The 19234-nt window shown below is 46.7% G+C and overlaps 1 pseudogene; it reads left to right on the forward strand.

The window, feature by feature from the left end:
• The first annotated feature begins 561 nt into the window (after window positions 1–561).
• LOC123162470 (WAT1-related protein At5g64700-like) lies at window positions 562–2829 on the forward strand (annotated as a pseudogene).
• Window positions 2830–19234: the final 16405 nt, after the last annotated feature.

Consider the following 19234-nt stretch of genomic DNA (forward strand, 5'->3'; position numbering starts at 1 on the left):
GCAAAACAGTAGCGCTATATATAGCACATGTTCAATATGTTTTTGGTAGCAATGCCCGTAGTGTTTCCATTTTGGTTATCCGCTAGAAATCAGTGACGATTCCCAATAATTTTAGGGAGGAGATATTTAATGTTCAAAAATTGTCCTACTTGAAGATTTGGCCGGTGAGGAATTGGCACTTTGGGAGTGTGAACACACTGATCTGGTCACACCTGCTTCAACTGGTCAGTCCCTCCGCGTGGACACAAATATTAGTACTTTATGACCAACTAATCTGTCCTATGCCTGAACAAGAAGGGTGTGAAACTTGTGCTAAGGTATAGACGTTATGTAAACCACAAAAGTCACCTACGTTGCATATGCAGTGTTGGACGACTAATTCAGGCAGCAAAGACTCAACACGCGTTTACTCTCCAGTCTCGACTAACCCCGCCCACTACGCATGCATGATGTGTGCAACCTTCTAGCTCCATACAAATAGGTCGCCAGGACCGTACCAATGCTGCACACCAGAACCAACGTACGATCTTCACTTTTTCGCAAGTCACACACACACCGACCCCACCGCAGCAGAGTAGTTCCGGCGAGCATTACATCGCCGGCGCCATGGCCGACAGGAGCAAGAAGCCGTACGTGGCGGCAGTAGCAATCCAGGCCATCTACACGGGCCTCTTCGTCGTCTCTAAGGCTGCCTTCGACAGCGGCATCAACACCTACGTCTTCATCTTCTACCGCCTCGCTGCTGCCACCGCGCTCCTCCTCCCAATCGCGCTTATCGACTCCACCTGCCGCCGGAGCCGATCAACCACCGCAACACCTGCACCAGCATTGTCATGCCGGCTGCTCTTCAAGCTCTTCCTATACGCCTTACTCGGGTATATACATATATTAACATATTTGCCATTGCTAGTATTAGGCAATCTCCTCTTATTGTTTCCCCAGAAATACAACTGAGCTCAAACTCAATTCTACATTAAGTTAATTAGTTTACACGAGGGATATGGTAGGGTTCAAAATTTTAATACAGACATATTTCAGCCCACACCAAAATATCAGTCACTTCCACATTAAGTTTAGACGATTTCTGGCTAAAGCATTTAGTTTGAATCTAGTCCCAAATTTTTACGAAAAAAATACCACTTGACCAAATATTGGAAAATGTTCGAATTCTAGATCATGGACGATTGTGGTAGCAGAAGGAAGAATATAATTGTGAAAAGAAAAAGGGCTGGTCCAACGAATGAATAATAATAATAATTTTGATTTTAAGGGAAAAAATGACACAGTGGTGTCCATGTATGTATCCATACATCAATATTGATTTTTAGAAGAAAAATAATTAAAAAGAGTATGATTTCAATTTTACAGCAGTCCATGATTTTGCATCCATGGTCATAGTTTGATCATGCTATATATGCCCATGCATATTGCAGGAATACCTTCACCCTGAACGTGTACAGCGTGAGCCTGAAGCAGACCTCGGCGACCGTAGGGTCAGCAGCCACCAACTCCATGCCCGTCGCCACCTTTCTCTTCGCGGTGCTGCTGCGGATGGAGGCAGTCAAGCTCCGGAGCCGCTCTGGTTTAGGCAAGCTCGCCGGTGTCGCTCTTTGCCTCGCCGGAGTGTTGGTCATCGCCTTCTACGCTGGCCCGTCCATACGCCCCCTCGCCCACAGCCCCGTCTTCGCTCACAAGCCGAAAAGTGTCAGCAGTGGCGCCGAGTGGATCAAAGGAACCTTCCTTCTCATCCTTGCTTGTGCAACTTGGTCTCTCTGGATTGTCCTGCAGGTTAGTGGTAATCAATAAATAATTTTTCATTTGCATGCAACTAATTCTGCATGCACATGCATGTGTATGTTAATTAGGTTTACACTCTTATTTATTTGCATATGGTCTTACATGAATGCATGTGTAATGCATGCAGGTTCCGTTGCTTAAAGAATATCCAAATAAGCTGATGGCCACGGCGCTGCAATGCATGTTTGGTGCGCTCCAGTCCTTCGTCGTGGCTGTGGTGGTTGAGAGGGACTTCACCAAATGGAAGCTTGGGCTGGACATTGGCCTCCTTGCCGTCCTCTACTCGGTCAGTTTGTGCTATCTTGTTTTTATTCTCTCTTGGTGAATATTAAAAATAGTAGTCGAGTAATTTTAATTGAAGTGTACAAAGTGATGAGTCTGATGCACACAACTCACTCACACCTCACCGCTTAATTGTTACAGGCCTTCTTGGGAACGGGTGCGTTAATGTACCTACAGGCGTGGTGTGCCGAGATGAGAGGACCTGTCTTTGTCGCGATGTGGAGTCCATTGGCATTGATTTTCACTATCTTTTGCTCATCATTCTTCCTTGGAGAAGCAGTTCACCTTGGGAGGTAATCCTTTGAAACACACCATAAGCAACTTTTATGAAATGGCAACATACACCATGATTGAATGACAAAGTGGAGAATATATTTTAAAGCAATTGAGAGGAGGGATGACTATTCATTAAAATAAATGATATGTGCATGGAGTGGTATGATTTTTTGGGGGAACGTGCCAAAACCCCTAAAGCAAAAGAAAATACTGCTCTCCTACCAAAAGATTGTTGACAAGATAGAAGCTCAAGCATTTTAAATATTTTAAATCAATGTCGTGAATGATTGTGTTTATGATCAAAATACTCTTTGTTTTGCAGTATTTTGGGAGGAATTCTTCTAGTTGGTGGTCTATACAGTGTGCTATGGGGTAAAAGCAAGGAAAAAGAAAATATTATAACATTAGTGGTCCCAGAGGAAAGTCAAGTTCAAGGAGAAACACGAAGAGGCAGAACTAACATCACAAGTGTAAAGCTCAGATAACACATGTTAAATTGACAAGACACTCATAAAAAAAATTAAATACACAAGAAGAGTAGGTATGTAATATCATTAGTACTTTTGTACAAAAGAAGAGACATTAATATATATATATATATACTTCCTGTGTCCCATGTTGATTTGGATACCAATACACGACACGACCTTCAATGTTACACTTCAACCGTCAATATAGAAGAATTTTTTTACATAAAAAATGTACAAATTATGAATATATTGTTTATGATTTATGTACTCTCTCTCTCTCTATAGAATTATATATATATATATATATATATATATATATATATATATATATAGAGAGAGAGAGAGAGAGAGAGAGAGAGAGAGAGAGAATATTGTTTATGAACATACCAACCAAATTATCCTCCCATGCAGAATTAGCTGTACGACTTCATTCTGGAAAATAGTGTGCAATCGAGGCACCAATTAATATATTATATGCTAAAATTACGTGAAGGGCTAACTAGAAAATAGATAAATAGGCCATAAAATCTCGTAAAATCAGAAGCATCTGACAATTGATTCGATGAACCTTCTCTTAGTTAACAAAGCATTGCCGTTAGATCATTGTAACTTGTAGGGCCGACATATATTAACTATGCAATCCATAAATCATACGCATCACCTATATACCCTAAACTCAAACACATTTTTTCCTTCCATGATTCAATACCAGACATACTAGATCATTTATCCGATGGACTGAAAAATCACAACTGCCATTACATGAAATATACCTTTCAAATTTCATCTCTAGCCTTTTCCTAATGCTTCTCTTCTCTGGCTCTCACACTTTGCAACTTCTTACTACAACAGCTAGCTGTCACCCTAGGACCCCAGCCTCATCCCCGAGACCCATTAGTTCCGCTACTGCACCCTCATAGGACTGCATGCGACCGCCTTCCTCTTATATGCACCTCCCCCACCTACCATATCCTCCACCACAGTGTATTAGAGCATCTCCAGCCGTCACGCCAAGAAGCCCCCCATGACCACTTTTTAATCGCCGGTGGTAAAAAAAAAGTCCCAGCCACGCCCCCAGACTCTCAATTTTCGCCGGATTTGCCCAAAACTAGGGCCGGCATTCTCAGGCCAAACCCAGCCCATTAGGGAGCACTTGGGGGCGGAGAGAGAAGATTTTGCATGCATTTGGCCCACAGTCAGCCTCCCACTCCCTCTCTCCCCCCTTTTTCTCCGGGTCCTACCCACTTGCATGCCCTCTCTTTTGTTCTCTCCCCACCAAATCACGCCGACGCCTTCGCCGTGTGCACGCTGCCCTCGCTGTGCTCCTCGGGCCGCCCCCGCGAGCGAGCAGGGGGAGCGGCGCCCATGCCCGCGCACTCCACGGCGCCCGAGTCGCAGTCGTAGGTGGCGCAGGCGAACCGCCGGTCGGAGTTTCCGGCACAGAGAGGGTGGCCGCCGTGCTCGCAGACGGACAGCGTGGACGGGACGACGTGCAGGTCCTCGAGGGTGAGCAAAACAGTCCCGCGGACGAGCAGCTGGCGGAACTCCTCCTCAAGACCTGCATGGACGACGCTGACGGGCGCGGAGGACGACGGCGTGGAAGGAGGGCACCGTGAGCGCGGCCTGGGCAGCGAGCGCAGCCGCGGGAGGGCGCGGCCTACAAGTGGGAGTGCGCGGCCGGCGAGCGGGCGCAGCCTGGGCGGCGAGCGCGACCTGGACGGAGTGGACTGGGCGGCGACTGGGAAATTTGTGACCCCCATGCTAAAATTTCCGCCGGCACAACCCCAAGCGGACGAAAAATTGGCTCCTGGGAAGGCAAACGGCTGGAGATGCTCTTACCTTGCGGCACCCCCCTTAGCATGAGCACGCCGTCTGTGGGGCTTTGGGGTGCCAAGACGCTACTGATCCTTGAGAGGACGAGTGTCAACCTTGATGGAATTCGGTTTCATCCATATCATGGATTCATTTTAATCTTTTTGTGTTTTGTATAAAAGCATGGAGTTGTTTATTTCCTTCTACTATGGACCTAGAATTTGATGCATGTACTCTATAATGCAAAACTATAAATCTTGACATAGTGTTGTTTCATTACATCTTATATTCTTTCTATTTTCATGTGGTCAGCAGATGAAGCATGATTCAATTCATATAGACCATATCTTCATGTGTGTATGCTTTATGTCAGATTTTTTCAATCTATAGGTTATATGCAGATAAGCCTGATTTGTTCTCCAGAAGAGTTGTGGTTTTTTGCCAAAGTTATTGTGGTTGGTTATATTTCTTGTATTGAGTTTGGACTAGCTGATTGAGTAGTAGAATTTGAGGCGCACATGCAGGTCCATATGAGATCAGTGTGGTCTGACTAGCTAACCTCCTAATTCCTAAATAATCATATCACAAATCATTTAATTTCTGAATTAATTCACAAAAAGACAAAAACGTGGTTCTACTCACATAGCATTTGATTCATATATTATTCATACCACATATATTAGCTAGCAATAATAAGCTCACATCGCATGCATGCATGTGATTGATTTCTTTTTTCATGTAATCAATTGAGTTAGATCTCGATTTTGAACTGTGTACACTTAACACAATGTGCCTTGTCTATATGTTTCGAGTGACAACTCTAGCTATCAACATGAGCAAGGATATATATGGTTACATTGCATAAAATTATAACATTGGCGCCTTTTTTGAAATGGGAATGTAATGATAAGTTTTGTGACATATTACCAGTCTAATAAACAGTTAAAGTTGAACCTTAAATGATTTGATGTCTTACATTTGTGTTGGGGAGAGCATTTAAATTGTCTAGTCCTCGCCTGCACATGTTTAATCACCTTGAAGCTTCAATTAAGTATGCCTGCATTTACTATATACACATCCACGTAATACATGTTTATATATACATCTCCATGCAAATCACCAGCCACCAGCCTGCAGATTTTTGCAAGGGAAAACAACACATATACATGCGTAGCTTAGCTTAAGTAGTAGCTCCCTATAACTTACAACCAGCACTAGCTAGCAGCGGTAAGCTATAGTTGGTGTACTTTCTCTTCATCATCTCCATGTGCATCGACGTGGCACCATGCTCAATGGGAGCAAGACAAAGCGTGCATGGTGAAAAAACTGCAAAGAGGAAATGTATACTAGCTAGACAATTTGATGGAAAGTTGAAAGAGTTGAATGTCTTATGCGCATGACACATCCCTTGCAAGGTAAGTTGTGGACACCATACTGTAAGTGAAGTAACATAGAGCACAAAAGATTGAAACTGAAGAACACATGACCAAACACAAGACGAGAAGCGGTTGATCCACGAGACCAAAACACCATGTGATCTCCGGTGTTGGGCTTGTCGGGCATAGCAGCCTTACCAGTACGACTGGGAAATTAGCAGTGAAGCTTCTTCTATTTCGCGCAATCTCAGTCTTCACTATTGAGACCAGGTCACCAAGAACACAGAAAACCTGACATGATAGAAATTAAAACCTCACTAGAATGATTGTCTGTGTTTTTCTCCAGTTCTGCAATGACAACCAGGCCGGAGGAGCAGTAGAAACAGGTACAAAAAACTGAAGCTCCTCTCTGACAGTAGTGGTTGCCTTGTGGGGGGATAACTCAAGTCATATCTGTTCATTTCTTAATCAAACAAAAAACGCGAGCCTTAGCATTTTGCAAAACGCTAATGCCCTGTACATGACACATTGCTCTGGCTACACACTGGCCTGCTTCTATTAGCACAAAAATATCAGCATTTTATGACCAACTAATCAAAGCATATGCATGTACAAAAAAGGTTGAAACTTCTGCTTAATTAGCTAGGATCATCATGTTAAACCACAAAAGTCCCATACGTTCACCACTCAGCAAGATGGTTAGCATGTGTTTACTCCAGGACTCCACTAACCCCAGCCACCATACATACATGATATATACAAGCACCATATGAATAGGCTATTAGGGACCATACTAAACTACTCCCTCCGTCCGGAAATACATGTCATCAAAATGAATAAAAGAGGATGAATCTAGATGTATTTTAGTTCTAGATACATCCTTTTTTGTCCATTTTGATGACAAGTATTTTCGGACGGAGGGAGTAGTTGCGTGAGTGTGTGGCATAAGTGCCTAGTCCCTCTGTATCTATATGTGTTACATTGAGTAATGGAAACAAGGCCGAGAGGGCTAGAGAAAACATGTAGCGCATGTGTGTACACCAAGGAGCAGAGGCTCTATGCAAAGCTTATGAGCTCTTTCTTGGTGCGTGTGTGTCTGTTGAATCTTATTCAGCAGGCTAATTGTTAGTTTTGCTTCAGTCTGTAGCTGAGAGCAGTCTGCCCTAAGCAGCTAAGCTTCTTCTCTATGACAAGTGAGAGTAATATATTTCCTAGCAAAATATTAGTGGCCTTGACATCTTGCCTCTTTTGAAATATCTCTTGTTTGCAGCCGAAAGCGTTTTGCAGAGAGTCGGGCTGAAAACCGGTGGAAAGAGATCCGCGAGAAAGTATACCAGCGGTACAACGTGAGGAGCTCCAAAGCAAGCGCCATCAAGTAATGTGTGTATGTGTGGCGTGTGTGTCTCACTTGTAGCCCTAGTAGTCTAGATGTCCCTTCTAGCTGTGTTTGGAGTCCAGACTAACTAGTTATCTGCTGCACTAGTAGTCCACTACTACATCGTGCTCTCCTATCCTCTAATCACCCGGTCCACTTACATAACTAACACACGCAGCTAATCTCCTAGATTTGCTCTAGTCCAAACGACTAGTACAACAACTCACGCATAACTAGCTATACTAGTACTTGCATGCAGCTAACAACCTGAACCGAGCTTACCGGATGGCTCGGCTCAACCTGTCACGCTTCAGCCTCTTGCGCCACTTGCCGCTTCACGCAGCACCATGGCTTCACGCCGCATTGGCATCTCTCCATACTCGCCACATCGCCTCCTTCGCACACCTTCAGTGAAACTTGACAGGACTCTCTACTCCCTAGACCATCTAAATTACATGTAGGACTCAAAACAAATATGCAGATGCATAATCAAGATTAAAAAGGCTAACAACCTGAACTTTTTGTTCTGATAGTATTTAATGTTCAAAAAAAATTGTGCTCTATGTTGGCGCCGCCTCCTTGCAGTGCCGCTCCTTCTTCTACCTCACAATCTCTCTACTCTCTTGTTTCTCTTGAACACACACGCACACATGTGAAAGCTCAAGAAAACACACACACACACACACACACACACACACACACACACACACACACACACACACACACACACACACGTATATACCAAGGAAGAAAGCCAACTTGCTTTGCCGAGAGGCTCTCCTCCTTGGTCACACAAGTGCTACATCTTTTCAACTAGCCCTCACGGCTTCCTTTCCATTCATATGTTGAACTTAAATAGTCTGTACAAATGACTCAAACACACGCAGTAAACGCGGCCACACTCGGCCACTAAGTCACGTACTAACTAATCACCTACATGCAGCCCATGTCCACCACTTGCGCAACCACTCCACAACGGCCACGGACTTGGCCAGCATGTGCTGCACATCACCTATCCACTATGCATGTGCTAACAGACTAAGAGCAACTCTAGCAGACCCCGTAAAATGCCGACCCGTAAAACGCGTTTGCAGTTCGCGCAAAACCGCTTTTGCGGGCCGGCGCGGGCTAGCACAGATGCAGACCCCCAAACGGACCCGTAAAAAAGTATATTCGTGGAATATGCTTTTTTACGGGTCAACTATGCGGGTTTTGCTCGGGCAACAGCGCGACGACCCGCAAACAGAAAAACTGCAAATCTGAAATTTGTCATAGGGTTTCACAAACAAGTTCAAATTCAAATGACATAAACAGTTTGCGCGCAAATAAAAGAGAAGTTCATTACAAAAAAGAGGGCATGCAAAGGTATGCGCCCATGTCCGGCATCATCTTGGGGGTCGATCTTCACTCCGCGCCATGGAGTCCATCTTGAAGTTCATCGGCGCCACCGTAGCCATCGTAGCCACCTCCGTCGTTTGTTCCAACTCCCGCACCGAAATCATCCACATTGCCACCATATGGAGCAGAGAAAACATCACCGGAACTGGCAGACAGACCGGCCGAGGCGACCATTCTCCTCTTCAAGATCTCTCTCCTTGCCATATCATGCCATATTTTGGTGACGTCTTCCATGTCATTGCGGTTCATTGACATGATCTTGTTCTCTTCGGCGAGCAACAATGACAACGATTTGTTTTCAGAGGTGCGTGCTTTTCTCTCCTCAATGGCAGCTTTGCGCAGCCCCTCTTCCTTGAGCATTTGCCATTTTTCTTGCTTTTCTTTTGCCTTCTTCTCGGCCAACTCTTTCTTGATCTCCAACGACTTCAACAACATCAACTCGTTTGATTGCACCATGGCATGAATCTTCTCCCTCAAGCTCGATGCTTCTTGCTCTCTCTTTATCTTCTCTCTAGTCTTTTTGTCGCCATCGGGCTTGTTCAAATTTCTTGGGGCATCATCATCCTCATCTTCATCCATGTTTGTAAGTGAGCCTCTCTTTGAGGGGATTCTTTGTCGATCAACTTCCACTTGTCGCACTTTTGGAGCAGCTCCCAACAATGCTCTAATTTGAAGAATCTGCCTTCCGAAGCTTCCATGTCCTTGTATCTATGTTGAGCAATCTTGTCCTACACAATGTGAACAAAGTGATGCAATCATTTCTCATGATACATTATGATGATGCACAACTTGAACAAAGGCAAAGCAAAACTCACATAGTCGGACTCCACGGTGCCACTTGGAGGTGCATTGCGTACTTGCTCCAAGCAAGCTGCCCAACGGCTGCACATAGGCTTGATGTTCTCCCAACGACCTTGAAGCGACCGAAATGTGTGTGGAGTCCTATTGGGGTAGTTTTTCATAATGCGGAAGTATTGATCTTTGATCCTTTGCCAATATCTTTTGGCGGTTTGAGAAGTACCCGTGCATGCATCAAGAGACACCGCACTCCATGCTTTGATCAAAGCTTGATCTTCCAAAATCGTGTAGTTCTTCGATCTTTGGCTTTTCCCAGTTTTTGCTTGTGATTTCTCAAATGCTTCCGCTTCGATCTCCTCCAACTCGTTCGCACAACCATGATCGTCCATGCCGCCCTCCGTTTCATTGTAGTCGAATGGTTCGAAAGGGGCTTGATCAATGTCAACCGCATTCGTGTCCGACAAGTTCACGAACTCGGTTGTTGCATTGTTCGAACCACCGCTATAGCGAACGATAACAAGTCACGAGCTATCGAGAACAATGGCGAAAAATGAAAGAGAATCGCTGAAGACCGAAGAGATATACCTTCCGGCCATTTCGTCAAACACCTCGCTCGCAGGGGGAGCAGCACCATTGAACGGCATCGCCGGAGCACCTCCTTGCGGGGGGGATGGAGTGAGAGGTTGAAGAAGATGGCTTCCTTGAAGTCGGAACCTTCCTCCGCTTTGCGCCCGCGACCTTGCCGGCCTTCTCCGCCGCCGGCCGGGATCGCACTGCGGCATTGGCGCCCGGAGCGCGGGCCATCGCGGCGGGGGCAGCCGGATTCCCGCCCTGCACAACCACGTTGCCCTGCCGCTTTCGGGCAGGCGCGGCGTGTGCTTGGGCGACGCCGGCGGGGCCAACATGGCCGGCGACGAGATCCGCCCGAGGGGAAGGGGCGTGCGCGACCTCGACGGTGATGGGGGACAGCAGGGGGTCGTCCATGGCGGCGAGGGACGGCCGGGGAGGAGCAGCCGGAGCTTTCGGAGGGGGGGCAATGGTGGCAGAGGGTGCGGGGAGCGGGAAAGGGCCCGCGGAAATGTCCCTCCCGCCAAATCTCGCGCCGGATGGGTGTTGAGCTCGGGTCGGCCTCCCAGCCCATGAAGATAGAGGTTGGGAGAGAAAATTTGCCGTGCCCCGTAAAAAATTTGCGGGCCGGTGCCGGATGCGGAGTCTGGTCATGCAAATTTTCTGGCCCTGACCCGTAATTTGGCGGTTATTTTATGGGCCGGGGCGTTTTGCGGGGTCTGCTAGACTTGCTCTAAGTAAGTGCCCGGCTAGCTAGCACCCGTACACAACGCTGGTTTCAGAACTTCTTCATGCAGCGCTGTCTCAAACGGCTGTGTCGCGTCTCGCGGTACTCGGCATCTCGCCATCCAAGTCGCATCGCACGACCATCTCTAGCATCTCACCTTGTATCCCTACTGAACAAGCTCCTACAGCCTACCTGCGTATAATCACACGGCAAGCTACTCGGGCCACTAAATTACATGCAAAACTAACTAAAACATGTGATACAAAACATCAAGATTAGTTCTAACACTCTAAGCTATGATAATATACTACAGTGACAGACCTCCTGTTGCATATTAATTTGTGCGACGGTCGTTCATTGATTAATCAAGCAACTAGCATTGCAATCATGAATATTCCATCAGTTGTTTATATCTTGGAGTAGAAAACTTGACAGAAAATAACTTAGATTACCTGAAGCGAACCCTCTTCAGATCCCGGGTCCCATCACCGTGGGTCTTGAGCGTTATGTAAACACCTGGTTCATAATTTTCCATCCATTCAGCCTGTACTTGCTCCGTGCCGTTTCGGTTCATGCTAGAGCAGATGGCAACATGTGGCTTGGCGACGGTTGGGGCATGTACTTGCTTTGCGTCAATGCAGTCATAAGCTTCATGTTCTGGTGGTAGACTCTCAGCCATGTCCATGCAGCTACATAAGCAGAGAAAAAAAGAGAAACAATAATACACATTCAACAATTGCTTCTGGTGAAAAAGACATACCATGTTCCTATCAAAATAACCAGGGTGATAGATCTGGTGTATAAAAACAGCAGGAACCGTGCATTTGGGTACGGTGCTTATCTCCTTTTTCCTCTGTTTATATATACACACAAATACAATTGTTAAGAAAGAAAGAGATGCGCTCACAGTGCATCCTTTCACTCACTTACTATTAGCACGAGGTATGGCAAGGTATTCTGATGATGCATTGCCTAGAAACTACCTCAAAATACTCCTGCAAAACCTAAACTGTGACAAGTCACACACACCTCTATGTAAACCTAACGAAAAGGGTTGCACACCAGGTATCTAATTAGGCTTTTTTATGACGGAACTAGGCTTCACATAATTGGGAAGCATGCGTGGTTGCGCACCAGACAAGAAAAACAAAAAGAATTAGAGCTACCAAGGTATATTGTGGTGAATGGTCGTAGTACATTGCACATGGTTGATCCGGTGAGAAGCATGATTTACTAAATATTGGGCTCGACGATTTATAAGCAACCTAAACCAAATGTTGAGTGAACTCGCGTTTTACTCTCTATGCGAGCTAATGTTTTTTTATCAATGCACATATGCAGTTGCTATCGTTGTTTTATGTTTAGCCAAGCGTTGAGTGTCTCTACTCAAAGTTATTTTTGTCACATATCGCCTCCTTGATATATTGTCATGGTAATAAATTAACGGATGAAAAATCACTTTTTGGCCTTTTCATCAAAGTTTTATTTTAGATGCTTACTTTAAACAATATTTGTTTCAAATAAAATTATTTTTCATTGATTTACACCATGTTTCATATACTTATGATTTTAAACATCAAATTATTAGTTAACAGTTCCCGCGGCAACGCGCGGGGTATTATCTATTACCTATTAATGAAGCGACATGATTCGGTGGCAACGAGCGGATCCCCTTGCGTTGTTTGATCTGCATGTTTAGTGCTAGGGCAATTCCAAAAGGCCGACCATTTTGGTGACTACACCAACAGCAAAAGTTTGCCTGTGTCCGCGGGCTCGCCAATGCCCAACGCGAGGGTCATACTTAAAAAAAATCCATTTAAAAAAATATTAAGCACCAAAAGTCGGTTCATTTCATTAATTAAACAGAAAAAAGTAAAAATAAATTAAACCCTAAATCTACTGGTCGTCGTCGTCCTCGTCGACCATCTCGATGTATACGAAGGATCCCATGGATATGGCAACGGTGTCAGTCCTGCCGCAGGCGCACGCGGTGGCGTAGCTAGTGCCTCCTGCTGCTCTGGCTCCACCCAATCGGACATGCAAGGGTCCGTGGATGTCCGTGACCGCGACTGCCCACTAGCCCTGGCGGTAGGTCCGGCTGCGGGTCCAACGGCGGCACGGTGGGTTGCCGGGGTGCCGCGCAACGTTGATGCGTGAAGCACCAGTGGCAGGTCAGGCCACTGGGCGAGCTCATCGAACACAGAGTCCTCGATGGCATTCTTGAGGGCCTAGTCATCCTACTCCTCCTACCTCATAACGCGCGGGGGCACTGGAGCATGCGCCCGGCAGCGACGCACGCATGGCAGCTCTGGTCGTGCTCGTCATAGAACCAGGTAACTCTGTGTATTAGGTATTTCAGTCTATAGGGTTCGGTTTATATGATTTTTCCATTTACATGGTATTAGCACTTTGGTAAATACGATACGAAACTAATATGCGGTTCGTTTTGGTATATACCAAATTATTCATGACATGCTTTTGGTATATACCATAATAACCAAAGTTGACGCGATTTGAAAATGAAACAATTATAATTTGCAAATTTACGAGTCAAAAGTCAAAACACATAATTTTTTATAAACAGTTTATAACTATATATATAAGTATATATGCATGCATGGATTCATGCCTTGATGATTATGGACATGCTTAGCAATTTTTTAAGAGAAAAATGACTACGTTACAAGTAAATGGATGTGCTTAGCAGAGAATCTGGCTCCTGTACAAGAAAAATGACTACTTGTCCGGTTGTTCGTCTCAAGAAATAAAAATATATTTTTACTCTGTTTATTTGGTTAACTTTTCGGTTTTTATATATATACCATGAAAGCTGAAATTATGGTATTTTTGTATGGTTCAGTTCAATTTATTTTTGTATGGTTTTTGGTTCAGTTTTATAATGCATAGAGTGAGATAGTGTCCCAATGGGGGAGTCCATAACGGACAACGGATCGTGGTGGACGTTGTCAGGGAGCTGAGCACGACGGCGGCAAATCTCTGCCTTCCGCACAGGACCAGAGACGGGAACGGCCGACCCGGGAACCCTTTGGTTTGGACTAAAGTTTGTACCGTTGGGTGGCGATGTCCAACCCAGGGCTGTGAGTGTGCACGACTATCAACGCGTGTCGATCTAGCTTGCAACGGTGATTTCTTCATTGAAATTGGGAGCGGTAGCACGGGGTGACTCAAGTTTGGTGGTGCTATTGATCAACGGGTCTCGAGCTTCAGAGGGAAAACTCTAGGTCTAACCTGGTTGTACATGTCAATGATGATGTTATACATTATACCTTTGTTGAAAGCATTGTCTGAAGTTTGCTCACACTTCTTCAGGACGAATACCCAAGATATAACCTCCATGTGTGGATCTGACAACGACGACGCTTATGTGTCGTTTCTTTCTAGAGGCATCGTTTTTTTTCACACTTTTCACACAGTCCGGGTGTTGTCATCGGTGGTGGTTGTTGTGCGGTCGAGTTCATTTCGATGTAGTTTCATAGGTCGCATTTTATTTTTTGTGTTTGTATTGGTGTCAATTGTGTGCATCCTAATCGTGCAATGATCGAAGTGAACCTATGATCATGGTGCTTGGATTCTCTTAATGCCACACCGTGAGTAAATAAAATTCGTCCTTTATCAAATGTGGCTGCAATTTCAACAAGAAGAGACAGGACGCATCTTGCTATAAACGAGAACTTGGGAGCTGTGGCTAGCTGACTACCATTCAATAGAAAACTGACATGCTAAACTGAATGCATTTCCTATCATATATATAATACTACCATACTCTTGCGCATAAAATACTATCAAATGGCTACAATTTCAACAGCACGAGACAGGACGCATCTTGCTATAAACGGGAACTTGGGAGCTGTAGATCGCTGACTCCTATATTCAATAGAAAACTGACATGCCAAACTGAATGCGTATCCTATCTACTCGTTCTGGATCCGTTTCGGCCCCCAACGCATCTTAGCTCTCTGGCGCAACATATATATCTTATGTAATCCTCTGGCATCGCAATCGTTCTCGGTCCATCTGCCGATCGGCTACGTGGCACTGCTAGCCCGCCCTGTTGGCATGATTACGTGTCTTCTGTATTATTGCTTATTATACTAGTACTTATTGATTAGAGTTCGGTCAGAATTAAAGAATCCTCAAGATAGCACGCCGTGCAGGTTCCTGCACGCTGGGAATCTTTAGAGGAAGAAAAAAAAACTTAATTTCTCATGTTTGTGTTGACAGTGGTGACTAATAAGGACAAGCTTGATGGATGATAAGCCTAGGCAGATGCTTATTAATAACCAATGCGACCGATGTCTGCCGTTAATTGTCAGGAAACAACATCCATATTTTGTTTCCCTGCAAAAAGAAAAAACATCCATATCTTGCAAAATTATTTAGAACAACTACGATCTGACATGGATACTCTCATTTAGTCATTTATAGATCACGGTATCCCGGCATATCGGTACTAGTGCTGCAAAAATCTCTGCTGGTTTGGGCCATTGGAATTTTGATCTAGATAACAAACCGACATTGCTTGTGCGAAGCGGGAATTGCTCAGTCCGCTCTTGAGGCCGCCACGTAGGCTGTCGTTCTTGCGGCCTCCACCACCAACCTGGTTGGACCGGCGCTCTAGCCGCGCACACGGTGGAGACGACACGGAGCGGTGCGGGCGGAGGAGATGACGAGGACAGTGAGCTTTTGTGCTCTAGGGCACCACTACCGGAATCGCACCCTATGCCAACGGCCAGGGCCGTCGGCATAGCCCTGACTAGCCGTCGGGACAGGCCTATGCTGACAGCCCCCGTCGGCATAGGGCCGTCGGCAACATATCCATCGGCGTAGCCAGGATGACAGTCGGCATAGAAAGGACGTCGGCATAGCCCCTATCCCGACGGTGGCCGTACATCTATGCCGACGGCCCTGGCCGTCGGCAACGTCATCGCCTAACGGCGGCCGCTGTCAAGTGTTGACCAATGGCTTCTCGCCACGTGGCGAGAAGCCGTTGCTCCTGGGGCAGGTCTATGCCGACGGCCTAGCCGTCGGCTTAGTTTGAAACTGTGCCGACGGCTAGGCCGTCGGCATAGACAAGCCACGTGTTAGAAACTGGGCGCTCCTGGGGCAGGTCTATGCCGACGGCCTAGCCGTCGGCATAGTTTCAAACTAAGCCGGCGGCAAGGCCGTCGGCATAGACCTGCCACGTGTCGGCCACTGGGAGCTCACGCCAGGCCTATGCCGACGGCCAGGCCGTCGGCATAGTTTCTGTCCAGTTTTTTTTTCTTTTTTCTGTTTCATTTCAGCTCAATTCATTTGAATATACACAGCATATATAAGAAGCAGCATCACGTAACAATAAGGAGCAGCATCACACAACAAATTCATCATCACACATCATAAGAAGCATCACAAAGCATGAACATATAAGTATCATCACCACCAAGCATATAAGAATCTCACAAACAACAATAAGATAAGAAACATCACAAGCATATAAGTATCCTAGCATCGAGAACCGCCACAATGTGACCCAAAGGCTTAAGCGCCAGGACGTCGAGCACCGCGGAGGTCGTCACCGCCAAGACCACCGAAGCCCAGGTCGTCACTGCTAGCGGCAGCGGTACCGCCAAGACCGCCTCCACCTCCGCCTCCGTGGATCGGAGTGGTCGGGCTCCGTGACTCGGGAGTGCTGCGAAGACCATCGCCAACGGTTGATCCACCGGTTCCCTGGATGTTGAAAAGACATCTAAAGGGGATATATGACTGTTTTGAAAGGCATGATATGCTTTGAGTGAATAGATTGGGGATGAACTAACTGGCGAGGGGCCAGCATTCTGTGCCACAAACTCCTCAAAGGTCAGCAACGTTGGTTGTGCTGGAGGACCCTCTGCTGATGGCCATTGAGGACACCTGCCGGCCGCCATTTCCTGAAAAGCGTGCTGCATCTGGCGATCCCTCTGCTGATGGTATGCATGAAGGCGGTCGTGCCACGCCATGGTCTCCTGGCGTGTGTACTCCATGTAGGCCTACAGTATGACATGATGAAACTCACAAAACTACTAAATGTAGAAAATAAAGTGAGCAATGAAGATAAAAGGGAAAATACTTACAGTTTGCTGCTCCTGAAAGAGGGACTGTGACGGTGCACTGCTCATGGGCCTGCTCGTGCGCTGGCTCAGGGTCGGGTCGATCCGACGGAGCTGTGTGTAGGAGATAGTAGGAGTGATCACAGCATCGAGAACCGCCTCCCGACCGTGCTCCTTCGGCCCCATGCCCACCACCACCCTTTTGTCCAGATCCGCCGCAATGGGGTCAGGTGTGTCAGGATGTAACGCCAGATACCCATCGGAGTAGGCCTTCTTCCTATGCGCGGTCTTCTTGCCGTAGTACTTGGGCTCGCCAGGCTTGGGGTCCTTCCGCGTATGGGCGATCTCCCATGCCTGCATGTGTGAGAGCGGCCGCTTCAGTTTCTCCTCCTGCACCACCAAACAGAGGTTAGTCATACATAAGAAAGTGATGGTAAATAGAAGAAGAAGAATGTTTAATGGGGTTAGTCATACATTAACTGCCTTGTGGAGATAGTGGTTTCGGTTTCCCTGAGCATGTACTCCCTCCTTCCCTCGGTTAGCCTTGTTTTTGACTCTCATAGCCGCCCAGGCTCCAGCCTCATCACACCAAAGATCCACCAATGCCGCCCAGGACTCGTCTTTTCCATAACACCAATTTGGTAACACCTACATAATGAAAGCATAATGGCATGTCAACACGAAACGGTGAAATGTACCACAAGGTAATGAAAGCATAATGAAAAATCTTTTATACTTACCTTCAAGAACTCGTCCCTCTCCAAGGTAATGCCCATCCTCCGCGCGTCTTCCTTGGTCATCTTCACACCAAGATAGTCGTGATGGTATGTCGAGATGGCCACATAGCGCACCTCGTACTGCATCTGGCGGGCCTTCTTCTTGCATTGGCGCAGCACGATCTGGTCCGCTCTGGCCCTGTGCTCCGGAAGAACTCGATAGAATTTCTACAATCATGCATGAAACAAGAATGGAAGAAGCCATGAGTTAAATCATTCATGAAACTAGAATGGACTTGTGCTTCTGAAGAGAACTCACCCAGAAAGTGGTGATCACGGCCTTGGCATGGGTCCCATGGTCCGCGTGGAGGGCCGCTTCCCAGTGCTCCCAGCTCGTGGCCAAGACCCGATGGTCCGGGTGCCTGACTGGATCCGGACAGTACAACCCCGGCCAGTGTAACTTCAGCAAGACGGTGATGAGGCCGTTGGGAATACGGACCCCTTTAGAATATATCCAGTTGCTGCAAAAGAATGAACTATTAGCATGTGACAAGCAAAATAAATAACAACCGGAATGAGCATGTGACAAGCAAAATAATGAAATTATTATAAAGTGGCACTTACTCTTTCCCCGTGGGCTCAATGAGCCACTTTTGCTCCTCAGTAGCAGGAACCTGCTTTGGTAGCTTTGCGTTACCACGCAGCCACCCCTTGTTGTCAACCCCCTCCCCGCCACCACCATCATCCCCGCCACCACCCTCCTCCTCGCCTGCCTCCCCCTCCCCAACCTCCTCCTCATCCTCCTCCTCCTTGTCCTCCTCCTCCACCTCCTCCTCGGCCCCATCCCGAACGTCCTCCTCCTCCTCGCCTGCCTCGTCCTCCTCCTCCTCCTCGCCAGAGGAGGGTACCTCACTAGAGGATGGCCTCGAAGACAACACCCCTAAGTCGGTGAGGGTGCGCTCTTTCTGGCCGCGACCCCCTGTAGTGGCTCTCCCCCACCACCTCGCCCTCTAGGGGCTCTCCCCCCGCCCCCTCCTCCTATAGGGGCACCTCTCCCTCGACCTCCCTGTGAGGAGTCGTCGTCAAGTGGCCGGGGGGGGGGGGAGAATTACGTGCTCGACCACTCCGACTAGGCAGGCCGACGACCCCGCGTAGGAAACCCACGTCGTCGGCCTTCCCCTTGCCCATGTTCCACGAACCTGCATTGAAAAGAGAATAAGAAATTAGTAAATTAATGAAATGAAGGAAAAGGCATGATAATAAACACATTAATAAAAATGCATAAAAAGGCATATTCCTAAACTATAGAAAAAAAGACTTGAAACGTACATCTGCTAGAAACCATATGAATCATCACTGTTGTAACCTCTTTCTCGGTCCGTCTCATCATCACTATCAATCATATCATCTTCCTTGTCTGACGGAGGTGGAGGCTCTTCCTCGTCGTTAGCGTCTTCGTTTAACTTTTCTAGCATAAGTATGTCATTTTCATTGACAATGGTCTCACCATCATTCTGTGCATCGTCGTCGTTTGGATCCACATCATCATCACCC

The sequence above is a fragment of the Triticum aestivum genome, chromosome 1D (assembly GCF_018294505.1).
Source record: "Triticum aestivum cultivar Chinese Spring chromosome 1D, IWGSC CS RefSeq v2.1, whole genome shotgun sequence".
NCBI classification, from domain to species: Eukaryota; Viridiplantae; Streptophyta; class Magnoliopsida; order Poales; family Poaceae; genus Triticum; species Triticum aestivum.